The 15,671-nt window shown below is 33.8% G+C and overlaps 2 pseudogenes across 1 annotated transcript; one reads left to right on the forward strand and one right to left on the reverse strand.

The window, feature by feature from the left end:
- Positions 1-588, forward strand: LOC109125708 (precursor of CEP3 pseudogene; annotated as a pseudogene). Its single transcript, XR_015562834.1, has one exon. The product of XR_015562834.1 is annotated as a precursor of CEP3 pseudogene (transcript).
- A 9,678-nt stretch (positions 589-10,266) lies between these two features.
- On the reverse strand, positions 10,267-11,457 carry LOC109125499 (UDP-glycosyltransferase 84A1 pseudogene; annotated as a pseudogene).
- Between the last annotated feature and the right edge of the window lie 4,214 nt (positions 11,458-15,671).

The raw sequence follows: 15,671 nt of genomic DNA on the forward strand, positions 1-15,671 counted from the left end.
CAACACATAATACATATTCGCCTTCGACTATATTCTATAATTTAAATTTTATTTTTCTAATTCTCGTCTCAGTTTATATATCAATGGCGAGAATTAATGTTTATCTTTTTGCAATTATCTTGCTTTTGATTATCAATATTGGTTCCATTGAAGGCCGAACACTCACCATGTCCACCGTAAAGACGGCTGGGGAACTCGGAGCTGATGGTACTGCGCTGCCATCGTCACCGGCTGAGCAACTTGAGTCACCACCGAGCCACGGGGTTGATACCTTCAGACCCACGGCACCTGGACATAGCCCTGGTATTGGACATTCCGTACACAATTAACGAAGAGGAACATGGTTTATGTGACTACACATATTAATGTGCTTTTATTTTTAATCTTTTGCCCCTTACTGAATATAGGATTGGGCTGTGCTATCTTTTTCGTTTTTTTTTTCTGAATATGGATTTTTTTCTTTCCTATCATTAATATGTATTTACGTAATTCTCTTCATATTCAGTTTCTTGCAAGTGTGAAACGGTGATTGTAATAATATTTAGTTGATTAAACTAAGTTTCTGTAATCCATCTTATTTTACAAGAAGTCTCTTTTTTTTTTTCTTAAAGAAATAAAATTGATCCTGTTTTTTTTTCTCACCCTCACATTTTCTAATTGAAAAGCCTATCTATTTATTTATGGATTTTTTATAACGAGGTGGTGTCTCATTGACTTGATCAACTGAATCTAACTCTAATTGCAAACCAATATCGAAATAGAAACAATATTATGTCCTTGTTATGTCCTCAATCCGTACGTAGTAATATATATCTTTACAATAATTTGGTATAATAATTTGATTCAACAGAATAACTGAACATCTTCTAATCTATTGGATTCCACTTCCACTACTAAAGAATACGTTATGTCTCCCTTTCTAGATTTGACGAATACATTTACCTTATTTTGCATGGACGAAAACCTAAAAGTTTGTACTACGTACGTAATAATATGATACCTTTTAATTTGTTTGTAAGAGGTTTAGACGGATCGGAAGCGAATATTTGAGGAATGAGCAATCTATACAAAGTAAAAGAGGGGTCTACGTGATTAAGAAGAAGAAGAAGAAAAAAAAGTCGGTAAAGAATACTGCAAGATGCATTTCTATTAACAATATATATATAAGATTTATAAAATACTAATATACAGTTCTTATACACAAACTTAAGACAACGAATAATTGAGAAAAGCTCGCGAATTCGCATTATAAGTTGTTTTTTTTTCTCTTTTCGACAATGCGCCATAAGAAGTCTTAACCATAAAAGATAATTGATGTTTTATGGTGACATTTAATCCATTTGCATTCTAATGGAGTTATATATATTCGTGATGGGTTTTGGAGATGTTTCAGATGATAATATCATAGAGGAAATTATTATTCATCAGAAACGGGTAGGTGCATTGCTATGGATGAACTTGACCCAATCCTCATCTGATCGAGATTGGATTTCATTCTTTGGTTTCCGTGTGCCCGGAAGCCAGTGCCATGTCGGCTTATCGCAAATTGTTATACATGTAAAACTTTTTACTTAAAAGCGTTATCAACCAAGATTTTATTTGGTTGGAAAGAATTTTAAGTATTTAAAGGCATTTAAAACATACGTTATGGCAACAACCATGAATGAGAAGACAATGAATTTTTCCGAATGATCATATAGAATCTTGGCCGGAATCATCAAATTATTTGATTTCAAGAAGACACAAGACGTGGAAACATTTCCAACAAGAATAAAATTACATTCCTAAGTGAAGTAATGCTAATTAGTAGTGGCTAAGAGTTTCAAAACGGAAATATTCTGGTTTTAACGATCTTCAAAACTCGAACTAGTGTTTGACAAAAGAAAAAAAAATCGAACTAGTTTACGAATTTAGTGTAGTTACAAGTTATTTTTTTGTATGTTAAATTAAGAAAACAAAAAATTGAGTGGAACAAGTATGATTTGAAAAAACATTGTGTAGTATATGGATGTTATTCGGGAAAACTAGTATATTTTGTGTGTTGTAGTCATCTACATAATAAGTTAATAATTAATGTATGTGTGTTTTTTTAAATTAGCGAAGTGATCTTCCAATAAATGTAGATTTAGTAAAATGGACAGAAAATAGAGGGACCAAATCGATCGGGAACTTTACAAGATCATAGAGATTTTACTGAATTACATGAAAGTGTGTCTAGAGTCCTTTCTTTTGTTTATTATAGAATGCTCAACTTGAGCTTGAAATGGTAGGTAAGCTATACATGCGGCAATTCTATATACATTTGTAAAAGCTAACCGTACACAAAGAAACCAAATATCATGGGATTTATTAATTGAATGGTCTTGGACCAAAAAGCGTTAAGTACAATGATAAATAAAACATAAAGTAATTTCAGATGGTGAGTGAGATTCGAATAGTGCTTAAAAGATTCTCAGTCTAGCAGCTAAAAATATTTCGTAGGCTTCAACAACCAGTAGGAGGATTATATATTAGCATCGTGTTCGTTTCATTTATTAATTAGTAGTACGATCCTTTTTTCTTGTTTGATGCTTGTTCAATAGTCGTAGTAGTACTAGTACGCTTAACTAAAATATTATGTGGCCGGCTAAAAGAAAGGACATAATCATGTCAGTAACCCTTTGCGTTCATTTCGTATATTACTTCATTTATATCTTTTTTTTTCTTCTTCTTTTTCTTGTATATCTTCCTCAACATACTCTTCAAGATTCTTGAATATATATAGGTTAAACTAATCGTCGTAATTTTTAGTTTTAAAAGTAAAGTTGTCAATCATTCATGTGGTGCGAATACAACCTACTATCATATAATCTCGTGGTATGGATAAAATTATTAATAGTTACATTATTTATGAAGTCGTTCACCGAGATCTTGTAGCACTTACCAATGAGATCCTATCAATTAGTATTACACAGAAGAAATCAATTATATACACTAATACAATTAGATCTGTTCTTCATAGACAAACTTGGGATTTGCGATCCCAAGTAAGATCGGTTCAGGATCATGGGATTCTTTTCTATCAGAGAGGAAGAGCTGTTGCACAAAATGTACTTATTAGTAATTGCCCCATAGATCCTATATCTATCTATATGAAGAAGAAATCATGTAACGTAGGGGATTCTTATTTGTACAAATGGTACTTCGAGCTTGCAACGAGCATGAAGAAATTCACGATACTTCTTTTATCTTTTGAGTTGTGTTTCAAACTATGCGTAAAGGTAAAGGAATCTGTGTCCTATTTCTATGTGTCGCTGAAAATTAGTTTGGCTAGCTTTGAATGGTAATTTAGTAAGGCTAGTACTGCTGCAGTAATACTAAAAGATTTACGAAAATAGCTTTTCTGATATCATAATAGAAGCTTTTCTCTTAACTACTATTCATATCGTTTTAACTATTTTACTACCATTTTCATTTGACTGTTTAAAATTTTTGTACCATTTTGTCATGAGATAAAAATTCATTTGTAATGAAAAAGAAAAATCATATATAGATGAAAATATAAAGAAGAGATTGAAGGTTAAAAAGAATAACATTGTACTAAACGAACATTTCATTCTTCTCTCGAGACTTGCCACTTGTGAATTGGGTATGTAAGAACTAAAGAACGACGTCATTAACACCCCAAAGAGAAGAAGAACCACTTGCTTTCTAGTTTTGCAACATACAGTGATTGAAATCGAACTTGGAGAACTCGAATGCTAGTCTTCAGACATGATATGATGAATTCTTTCAACTATGGCACTACCGTAGATTAGTTTATGTTGCAACATATTTCGATAACCTAAATGTCATAATCGATCACTTTGAGCCTAATTCGGTTTAACGAAGTCAATTTCAACATCAAATTTAATATATACAACATTTGTATATATGACTATTAGTCAATACAAAGTCTTATATCAATATTGTATTCTGTACTACATATTTCAATTTATTTGATAAATGGGTCAAACATATTCCACAATACACATCCAATATCAAATGATGAAACCGTACTTTGTACTTAAAAGTGCTTTTGAATATAAAAAAACTCAACGGTGGCAAATGCACAAAACAGCCTTGCAAATCAAATTTAATTAATACATAAATGAGTTTGTTTGGTGGCGCATGAGATTATCTAACACCAAATATCATATATGGCCTTCTCTCATTTCCAGTAGCCAACTAATTCTTTTTTCCTTTTCCTGTTTTTTTTTAGTATAATTTTCCTATAATCATTAGGATTTTAACCTATTGAATAAAGATTGCATTAAGTTATTATATAGTGGTGCACATAAACTAAGTAGGTCCATTCAAGGGACTTCCGAAAAGGCAGGAGCCAATTAGAATAAAGTTCAGATTCCACTATAGATATGAAGTGTAATAAAAGATGCACACAGTTGAAAAATTAAAATGCAATTTTCTTATACCCATCACACTCTATTCCTATTCCAATAGCACTTTCTTATACCCATCACAGTTGAAAGATGTTTGATTTAGTTTTGGATGGTTGTTGTTATGGTTGAGTTTACCTAGAATAATAGATTTTTTTTTTTTTTTTTTTTGAAAAATGTCCGTAGTGTGCATATCTTCAAAGATATTCATTTCAGCTTTTTGTTTTCGAAAATGTCTATTCAGCTTTCTAACTTCAAAAATATACCCATTAAGTCTTAATTTATAAAAAAATTATAAGGTTTATAAAGTAGTATGTTTTAAAACATTAAATTATTTAAATTTAAAAATGAACTCATTTAATGTCCATTCAGCTTTCTAACTTCATAATTATTTGAATTATGTTTTAAAATTTGACAATTTAAATTGAAACGAATTTGGATTTGATCAGTGATCTTTGCTTTCTCATGTACTATTACTTCATTGTAATCAAACATGAAAACAAATTTGACCAGCGTACCTCAAATAATTACTATGAACAAATGCTCTAAATCAAATACATACTAATGATAATAATTTATGTATATATTTAATTTGAAACATTATACATTATTAAGAAAAAACTAAAATTTTATGTCTTAAAATTAAATTTACAGCAAACAAATAAACATTTACAAGACCTCAAAAAAATATATTCATAATTGGTTTAGTTAATTGCATTAAAAATGTTTTGAAAATGATTGCCAGCTAGATGAAGTAAACACCACTACATAGTCATATATGCAGACTTGAAAATTCTTTTACTACACCAAGTATTATCATAAGAAATTGTTAGAATTATAGTTTTGTAGATACCTTTTTCAATTTTTTTTTTGTCATTTTCATTTTACACAACTATAATATATTAAATTAACTTTTAGAATTTTTTTTAGGTTTGGTTCTATGTTTTACATTTAAAGTATAGTTTTGAGGGGGTATGGTTTAGTATTTGGAGTATAAAGTTTGGAATTTAGTCATTTTGTACATAGAAAACTTTATTATTAAACGAAGGAACTTTTGCAAAAGAGTATAAAAAAAATGGTATTTTTGCAAATGCCCTAATATAATCATTACATGCATAAACAAACATGTATATGTGTATAGCACCATAACTATCCAAATTTGGTGTTTGTTTTCCCAGAATTAGCCGCTGACCAAAAATATTCAAAAAATAATTTTTTCTCGTTGTTCTCTCAAAATACAATTTTATTTCTATTTATTTTTGAAAAATAACTGAAAATAATAAATTATTACATAATTTTACAAAAACAAATATAACAACATATGTAAAAATAATTATATTACAACATTTTTCTTACCTTTTCTTTTTAAAAATTATTTTTTCTTTTGAAATTTCAACTGTTGGAGTTTTAAACATATCCTTTTACTTTTTACTTTTATAAAATTTATGATATTATGTCATTTAAAATATATCTAAGACATTACCAGCTAATTTTTTGTTTTAATAAGAAAATGAAGAAGAAAATAATCAAAATTATATTTATCTACATAAAAACATATATCTTAAAAACTAATTAAAAGCCAGCCTTTGACTTATAAAAAGGGAAGGCATATATTTTTTTAATCTTAGTTTGTAGTAATATTTTATTATAGAAATTTTCTACTTAAATTATATAATTTTGAATACTTCGTGTATTGGATTAGTATATAATTTAAAACAGTTTATTTGAGGTTTACAATAATTAAAGCGCCCAACACATAGGATGAAAAATATAGAAGATAGTTGTAACGTCCCGACCGCCACCTTTTTTAGTAGGTCCCATGTCCATTTCCAGTCTATGGCCCTACTTTTTTTAATGGGTCTCACGTCCTTTCACTAGGCCCGTGAGCCCATCCATATCCAACGGTCGGTTTGTTATGTCTGGGAAGCTTTAAATACTTGTTTACCGTCCCTACAAATCACCACATGATATTTCTTGTGTTTTGTCTTCACTCCACAGTTCGACAATCACTTCTCCAAGGTCACCCATCCTGAGACTACTCCAGTATAAACACGCTTAATTCTGGAGTTCTCTTATGATTATTGCGACCAAATCCATTCTCTTTATACCTCTCCGCAAACCTGGATGTCACAATAGCCATATTTTTTGATGATGTCTTTTCAAATTTGAACATTATGTTAATGCAACCAAATTATGATGTATGCAACTCATATATAATGCTTTTAAATAGAAAGTATCACTATTGCCATTCAAAATTGTTAGAAAAAAAATCACTACATAATACATCCAAATCTAGAGAAAAAATTGTTGGCATCTTCATTAAAATGTTATACTCCCTCCGTTTCATAATATATGATGTTTTAACTAAAGCACGCATATTAAGAAGTCTTTATTTTTAACAAGTTCAACCAATCAGAAATAATACTGCATAATATAAAATACTAAACTTATCTAAAAGTTACATAGAAAATTGAAAACATCCTATATTATGAAACAAAAAACTTCTCTAAAACATCTTATATTTTGAAACGGAGGGAGTATTGTAAAATTCTATATTATTATAGTCATTCCAAAAATATTTAGTTAGGTAAGAATGAGTGGAATTTCTTGAAATTTAAAATGATGTATGTTGATAAATAATTTAAAGAACAGAGAATGATGTTGAAGATCGAATTTCAAATTATTTTAGTTTATCATATTATGAAAAAGTTGTGACAAAAAGAATTTTTGGAAGTTTTTAAAAAGATTAAAAAATTTATAAAATTGCAAAAAAATTAAGCAACTGAATAGACAGAAATATTTGTAAAACACAAATCTACAATAAACATACACAATTTTATAAAGAGACGTAACCAAAGAAATCTTTCGTAAAAAAAAATCTTTTTTTACGAAAAATACGACAAAAAACCAAACTGTTATTCGCATTTATTCAAATTATTAATTTTATACTAGGTTTTAACCCGCGGTACACCGCGGGACTATATTTTTAAAAGTAAAATAAAAATGTAATTTTTAAATAGATTAACTATATATATGACTAATGTTTTGTAAATTTTAAATATATATCCCTTATATCTATATATTATTTAGGTTTAACGGTTTAAAAATTTAGGTTTACCGGTTTAAATAGTTAAATTCAGAAATAACATATGGTATACCGTAGTACTGTTTGTTTATTTTACATAATCGTAATTTAATAAACTTAATTAGATATGCCTAATATTCAAATGTCGATTGTATTAACAAAATAATGAACTGATGATTTACTAACAGTCAATGAAATAATTTTCAATTTATATTAATACCCAAACTCATCCCGCTAGATATCCAAACATAATTTTTCTTCTTTACTTAAGTACAACTTGCACGTTTTTCAAAATCCAAATAACCAAAAATACAAACAAAATATAGTACCAAAAATCTTGCTAATCAAGTATACATTATCTTCAAAATATCTTAATTTTAGAATTGTTTACATATGATTCGGAAATATGTTATGAAATATGATTATTATTATTATTATTTTTTTTTTTTTTTTGCAGATAAAACGGACAAATATGTATTGACGTAAAAATTCATTTGGGATTTGCACATACATTTTTGTTGTTAGCATTAAATATTATAAATATTTTAGGAAATATTTAGGAATTTTACAAAACAAATATTTAATGAGATATTGTAATTAGTTGTTGATTGATTAAGGAGATATTTTAGGAATTTTTGTTCTGCACAAAATCTTAGTTTTAAATTTTATTTTATAAATTAAAACTAAAAATATTTAATGCCAATGGCATGCTTGTAAATAAGTGCCAAGTTCAGGATTTATTTCATAAATGTCTCCAAAAATGTATATATAGATAGGTTTTAACCCGCGGTACACCGCTGGACTATATTTTTAAAAGTAAAATAAAAATGTAATTTTTAATAGATTAACTATATATATGACTAATGTTTTGTAAATTTTAAATATATATCCCTTATATCTATATATTATTTAGGTTTAACGGTTTAAAAATTTAGGTTTACCGGTTTAAATAGTTAAATTCAGAAATAACATATGGTATACCGTAGTACTGTTTGTTTATTTTACATAATCGTAATTTAATAAACTTAATTAGATATGCCTAATATTCAAATGTCGATGGTATTAACAAAATAATAAACTGATGATTTACTAACAATCAATGAAATAATTTTCAATCTATATTAATACCCAAACTCAACCCGCTAGATATCCAAACACAATTTTTCTTCTTTGCTTAAGTACAACTTGCACGTTTTTCAAAATCCAAATAACCAAAAATACAAACAAAATATAGTACCAAAAATCTTGCTAATCAAGTATACATTATCTTCAAAATATCTTAATTTTAGAATTGTTTACATATGATTCGGAAATATGTTATGAAATATGATTATTCTTTTTATTTTTTTTTTTATTTTTTTTTTGCAGATAAAACGGACAAATATGTATTGACGTAAAATTTCATTTGGGATTTGCACATACATTTTTGTTGTTAGCATTAAATATTGTAAATATTTTAGGAAATATTTAGGAATTTTACAAAACAAATATTTAATGAGATATTGTAATTAGTTGTTGATTGATTAAGGAGATATTTTAGGAATTTTTGTTTTGCACAAAATCTTAGTTTTAAATTTTATTTTATAAATTAAAATTATAAATATTTAATGTCAATGGCAAGCTTGTAAATAAGTGTCAAGTTCAGGATTTATTTCATAAATGTCTCCAAAAATATATATATAGATAGGTTTTAACTCGCGGTACACCGCTGGACTATATTTTTAAAAGTAAAATAAAAATGTAATTTTTAATAGATTAACTATATATATGACTAATGTTTTGTAAATTTTAAATATATATCCCTTATATCTATATATTATTTAGGTTTAATGGTTTAAAAAGTTAGGTTTACCGGTTTAAATTGTTAAATTCAGAAATAACATGTGGTATACCGTAGTACTGTTTGTTTATTTTACATAATCGTAATTTAATAAACTTAATTAGATATGCCTATTAAAATGTCGATGGTATTAACAAAATAATGAACTGATGATTTACTAACAGTCAATGAAATAATTTTCAATTTATATTAATACCCAAACCCATCCCGCTAGATATCCAAACACAATTTTTCTTCTTTGCTTAAGTACAACATGCACGTTTTTCAGAATCCAAATAACCAAAAATACAAACAAAATATAGTACCAAAAATCTTGCTAATCAAATATACATTATCTTCAAAATATCTTAATTTTAGAATTGTTTACATATGATTCAAAAATAAGTTATGAAATATGATTATTCTTTTTATTTTTCCTTTTTTTTGCAGATAAAACGGACAAATATGTATTGACGTAAAAATTCATTTGGGATTTGCACATACATTTTTGTTGTTAGCATTAAATATTGTAAATATTTTAGAAAATATTTAGGAATTTTACAAAGTAAATATTTAATGAGATATTGTAATTAGTTGTTAATTGATTAAGGAGATATTTTAGGAGTTTTTGTTCTGCACAAAATCTTAGTTTTAAATTTTATTTTATAAACTAATATTAAAAATATTTAATATCAATGATATACTTGTAAATAAGTGTTAACTTCAGGATTTATTTAATAAATGTCTCAAAAAATGTATATATAGATAAATACATTATTACTCTTATGAAAATTACAATTCTACTCATAGTAAACTCTTAAAATTACCACATGAACCATATTACAGTGTTAGTTTGTTGGCGGGTCCGCCAAATGGCCCAAATCTACTAAACCCCCACCCACCATGGACTATAATATCCAAGGCTCACTTTCAAATGGCTCTATAATAGTATGCATACATATTAGGCTTTTCTTGCTAATTAAGAAAATTAACCTCTTAAACTCCCACACCTAACTTCTCCATGAACTCCCATAAAGTCTTATTTGATGATCCTCCAGGAGCCACTGCGGCTTCTGCCTTTGCCTTCCATTTCAAAGCATTCTTCCTCAACACCTCCGCTTTCTCCCCAATTGTCGCTTCCAAAAGCTTCTCTGTCACTTCCTCCCTCAGCACAACCCTATCCTCCATCGATCCACGACCAAGCCTAACTCCCGTCTTGAAAACATCAATGAGATAAACCTTAATGACTTGATCTCCCCATTGCGGTAAACAAACCACCGGAACTCCAAAAGCCAGAGCTTCCATTGTCGAATTCCATCCACAATGAGTGACGAAGCACATTACTGAAAGATGTGCCAAGACTTGCTCTTGTGGACACCAGTCCACAATCATTCCTTTACCTCTACTAGTTGCCTCTAATAGTTCTTGAGGCAATACATTAGTCTTGAGCTTTAGTATTTCTAGTGGAGGTCTAATCACCCACAAGAACGATAAACCAGAATTCAAAACTCCTTGAGCGATCTCTTCCATTTGTTCTTGCGTGAAGTATGCAACCGTCCCGAAAGAAATGTAGACAACAGATGATTTTGGTCTTGAGTCTAACCAGTCGAGACATTGTTCCGATGGTTTGCACATGTCAGCAGTTACAACAGAGGTCACTTCCTTAGCGAATATGGAAAGTGGTCCAATAGTTTTGATTGGACATAGAGTAGACATGTAGTCGAGCACTTCTTGTTCCATGGCATCAAAGGAATTAATTAGAACACAGGAGGGCTTCCTCAAATTCTTGAATTGTCCAAGAATCGCTTGTCGCAATTCGGAAAATTGAGTAGAAGGATGAAGATAGTTGGGGATTTCGTCGTGTTTCAAGACAGGAACGCAAGGGCGCTTAACATCAAGCTGAGGCTCTTTTCTGTCGGGAAAGAAACAGAGCCATTTTGGTAATGGTAATAAGCAGAGAAACAAGCGCAAGACTGGACCCAAAAAAGTGCACAAGGAATGTTGAACTCTTCCGCCACATCGCATACCCATGGAAGGAAGGGATGATTAATCAAACACGAGATGGGCTCGTTCTTTCTCTCGTATCTTTTCACGAGTTCAGACAGGTCACGTTTTCCGATATTCTCAAGATGTGACATGTGCTGGGCATTGTCTTCTGTCCATTCATTGTCGTAAGATTCAAATCGTATTGAGCCGGAACCAACCGGTTGAAGCTCACTGTCGACGATCTTGTTTGCTTGTCTGTTGGATATGGGCTTTGCCCCATATGCCAACTCGGCCCAACAAAGACTCACCAGAGATAGAAGGACATGGGCCAACCTTGGAGGACAATCTCGGGATTTTACACAGAAAACCCTAGAATGCCCTAACTCTACATTCGCTAATAAATAGCTCGAGACATCTATTGGAAAAAGGATCCTGACCCGCGGACAATACCCACAGAGCAATACTTTGCATCGAAAACTGCTATTATCTTTCGTATAACTCGTTTTGTTTCAGTTCGTCATTTTAAGCTTACTAGTTCGTCTGTGGACTAACAAGCTCTAATACGACTTGTTTAAGTGACGATCTCACGTTTTCCCCGATTAATAAAGAACTTGCTCGCTCTTTCCCACTAAATCTTATTTGTTTAAACTGTGTAATCCCCCGGTACAAACAATTGGCGCCCACCGTGGGGCAAGAGTAGAGCGCTTCTTTTTGACGAATCAGCCGACGGTCCACATTACCATGAAGATTCAAGACTCATGACGAATTCCAGCGAAGGTCTCAACAACACTTCCGAACAGCCAACAGAGCAACGTTGGGGACGAAGACAAGAAATTTCCGTAAGTCCCTGATCGCGTCGACCTCCAGCGTTACCAACCTCGCGAGAAGTGGCGACCTCACAAGGAATGTCTGGACCTACAAATCCATGATCGTGCCGACCTTCGGCTCGCGCGTTGCTCATCTCGCGAGAAGAAGCGACCTCGCGAGAAATGGCGACCTCACCAGAAGTTGTTGAACACGCAAGTCCCCGATTGTGCCGACCTCCGGCTCCAGCGTCGCCAACCTCGAGGGAAGTGCCGACCATGGAGGAAATGCCGACCTCATTCGCATCTCTCTGATCTCTCTCAATACAACGAAAACTACCAGATTTGCCGAGCAAATCCAGATCGCTCCCTCGATCCGTATTGTAGTGACTAACCATCTCCAATCCATAATTGCCGACCTCGTGATTGGTAGAACCAGAGAGCAGCGCCGACCTCCGCTTATCGAAATCTCCATCGTTCCGTGTTTCGACACCGCTCTCGTCAAACCTGCTAGTGGTTTGCGCTGACCTACGCTCGCCGCCGAGCTCAGCATCTACCTCGATTGAGGTCGACCCAAGAAAAGTGGCTTTGATCTCGTGAGTACCCTCGTCGGAACCTGCGACCGCAGATCTCAGAGATCCCATGTGATTGCCGCCCACGATCGATCTCGGCTCAAAATGCCAACCTCTGATTCTGACAATTCCGACCTCATCTTCACCTATCTCAAGGTCGCTATAATCACCCATCGAACTAACACGATCACGTCGGCCGACCATGGGCGATCTCACACAAAGGATGATGGACGATGACGGCTTAGGGTTAAGAGGGAGACCAAGCAAAAGAGAGAAGAGAGAGAAAGCATAGACACAAAAATAAAAAAATAGAGAGAGAAAGTTTACCTTTTATGATGAGGAAGCAAGTGAAGAAGAAACTGCTGCCACCATGCTACCAGCGCTCGGCGCGCTGACCATGCAACAACGATCGAAGGCACTAGAAAACAACATTACCATTGCTCAAACGCCGGACGTGCCAATTCAACCTTTTGCTTCCGCACGTGACGAGCATCGTCAAACCCTAGCTCCAGCTATTGCCGACTACGAGTGGCAACATCGTCTACGTACTTATCCTAACGAAAATGCAACTGCAGGTCACCATCATCGAACATCTCGAAAACCAGGACAAACAGATAGCCGAACGACGCCATGCTCATAACCTGGTTGAACTCTCTAATAGTTTGGCTCGAGGATACCTCCCTAGCCCTCCTAGAACTAACCCAAAAAATTCATGATGAACTCGCCGATGTCGCGAGAGCTAGTCTTCTGAAATTCTCGAATACCTCGCAGCGACATGCCGACCTGGCGCTAGAAGGATCTCCCTCGACGACAATGATCTCCCTTTAAGCCGAGCTCAATCTCACTCTCGGCGCCGATCTCAATCTCACTCTCGGCGTCAAACTCAATCTCACTCTCGGTGGCGACCTCAATCTCACTCTCTCGCTCGCCGACCTCAATTTCGGAGACCTCAAACTCATTCACCGACCTCAATCTCACTCTCGGTGGTGATCTCAATCTTGACGACGACGATCTCAACCTCGACGACAATGATCTCCCTTTAAGCCGAGCTCAATCTCACTCTCGGCGCCGATCTCAATCTCACTCTCGGCGTCGAGCTCAATCTCACTCTCGGTGGCGACCTCAATCTCACTCGCCGATCTCAACCTCAACCTCGATGATGACGATCTCACTCTCGCCGACCTCAATCTCACTCTCGGCGCCGAACTCAATCTCACTCTCGGTGGCGACCTCAATCTCACTCGCCGATCTCAACCTCAACCTCGACGATGACGATCTCACTCTCGCCGACCTCAATCTCACTCTCGGCGCCAAACTCAATCTCACTCTCGGTGGCGACCTCAATCTCACTCTCTCGCTCGCTGATCTCAATCTCGGAGACCTCAAACTCATTCGCCGACCTCAATCTCAAGCTCGCCGACCTCAATCTCAAGCTCGCCGACCTCGCTCAATTTCTTTGATCCTTGGTTACCAACTATGTGCAGCAACTCCGTCCTCAACCATTGCAGATCCATTATCAAGCACTACACTGTAAAAACGTGCTCAAGGCGCATAACATCTAGATGAGATCCACGCTCAACACTCCACGCGCCTGGCGCCACGCTCCGCAAAGACATGCTCAAGACACATAACATTCATACAAGCTTCGCGCTCCAGAACAACACACTCAACGCATACAACATCAGAACGAGCTCCGAGCTCAACAAAAAATATCGCTTTAACCATCACCGCACAAAGTTAGATCTTCTTGAAGCAGTCTGGAACGCCTAACGCCGAGCAGGCATATATTAAGACTCAAAGTATGCCCGCCGACCGCAGAAATACCTCGCTCGCCGGACTAAGGGGGGGACTATTGTTGGATATGGGCTTTGCCCCATATGCCAACTCGGCCCAACAAAGACTCACCAGAGATAGAAGGAAATGGGCCAACCTCGGAGGACAATCTCGGGATTTCACACAGAAAACCCTAGAATGCCCTAACTCTACATTCGCTAATAAATAGCTCGAGACATCTATTGGAAAAAGGATCCTGACCCGCGGACAATACCCACAGACCAATACTTTGCATCGAAAACTGCTATTATCTTTCGTATAACTCGTCTTGTTTTCAGTTCGTCATTTTAAGCTTACTAGTTCGTCTGTGGACTAACAAGCTCTAATACGACTTGTTTAAGTGACGATCTCACGTTTTCCCCGATTAATAAAGAACTTGCTCGCTCTTTCCCACTAAATCTTATTTGTTTAAACTGTGTAATCCCCGGTACAAACATTGTCTCATTTTACTCAATGAAAACTCCGGAACGGCGAAGGTGACGAGTGGTCGATCAGCTTGCCAAGACGAAGAAGAGGACTGACGCTGCCTTGTCCTATGAATGAGACGAGCATCACATGAATTGGATTTGAAGGTGAAGAAGATTCCATATCCATCTTTCAACTATGTGTATGTGATAACAATTGTTTAAGAAGACGTGAATGCTGTTTTTACAGAGTTTGACATACCAAGTAGATTTATATAAGTGTCAACAAAATGTATTCAAACAGCTTATTCACTCCACGAACTCACTCACTCTCTCTACCACACATCTTACTTACCACTCTCGTCTCTCTTCTATCATTAAAAATTCGTAAACCGAAATTAGTTATTATCATATCCCCAACTAAAAATAGTCCCGACACAAGTGTGGTGTGACAGTTTTGAATTGAAATATAGCCAATAAAATAATTCCCATATAATTTAAATGACTTGTGAAAGTTGAAATTGAATGAGCCAACCACTTTCCTACTATACATACATATGCAGTTTATATCAGTTCTGCTAATAAAGGAGACGCAAATTCATTAACTTATTATCAACTGTGGTAAAAAGAACGTGAAACCAAAAATATAGAATGCGCATCTGTGATCAGATTTAGATTTCAAATCTGTTACTCGTTAGAGCAAAAGGGATATAAATGGATTTCAGGTAAAACAAGTAAAAATTATATAAACCCA

Source organism: Camelina sativa, chromosome 7 (genome assembly GCF_030686135.1).
Source record: "Camelina sativa cultivar CO46 ecotype springtype chromosome 7, ASM3068613v1".
Lineage (NCBI taxonomy): Eukaryota > Viridiplantae > Streptophyta > Magnoliopsida > Brassicales > Brassicaceae > Camelina > Camelina sativa.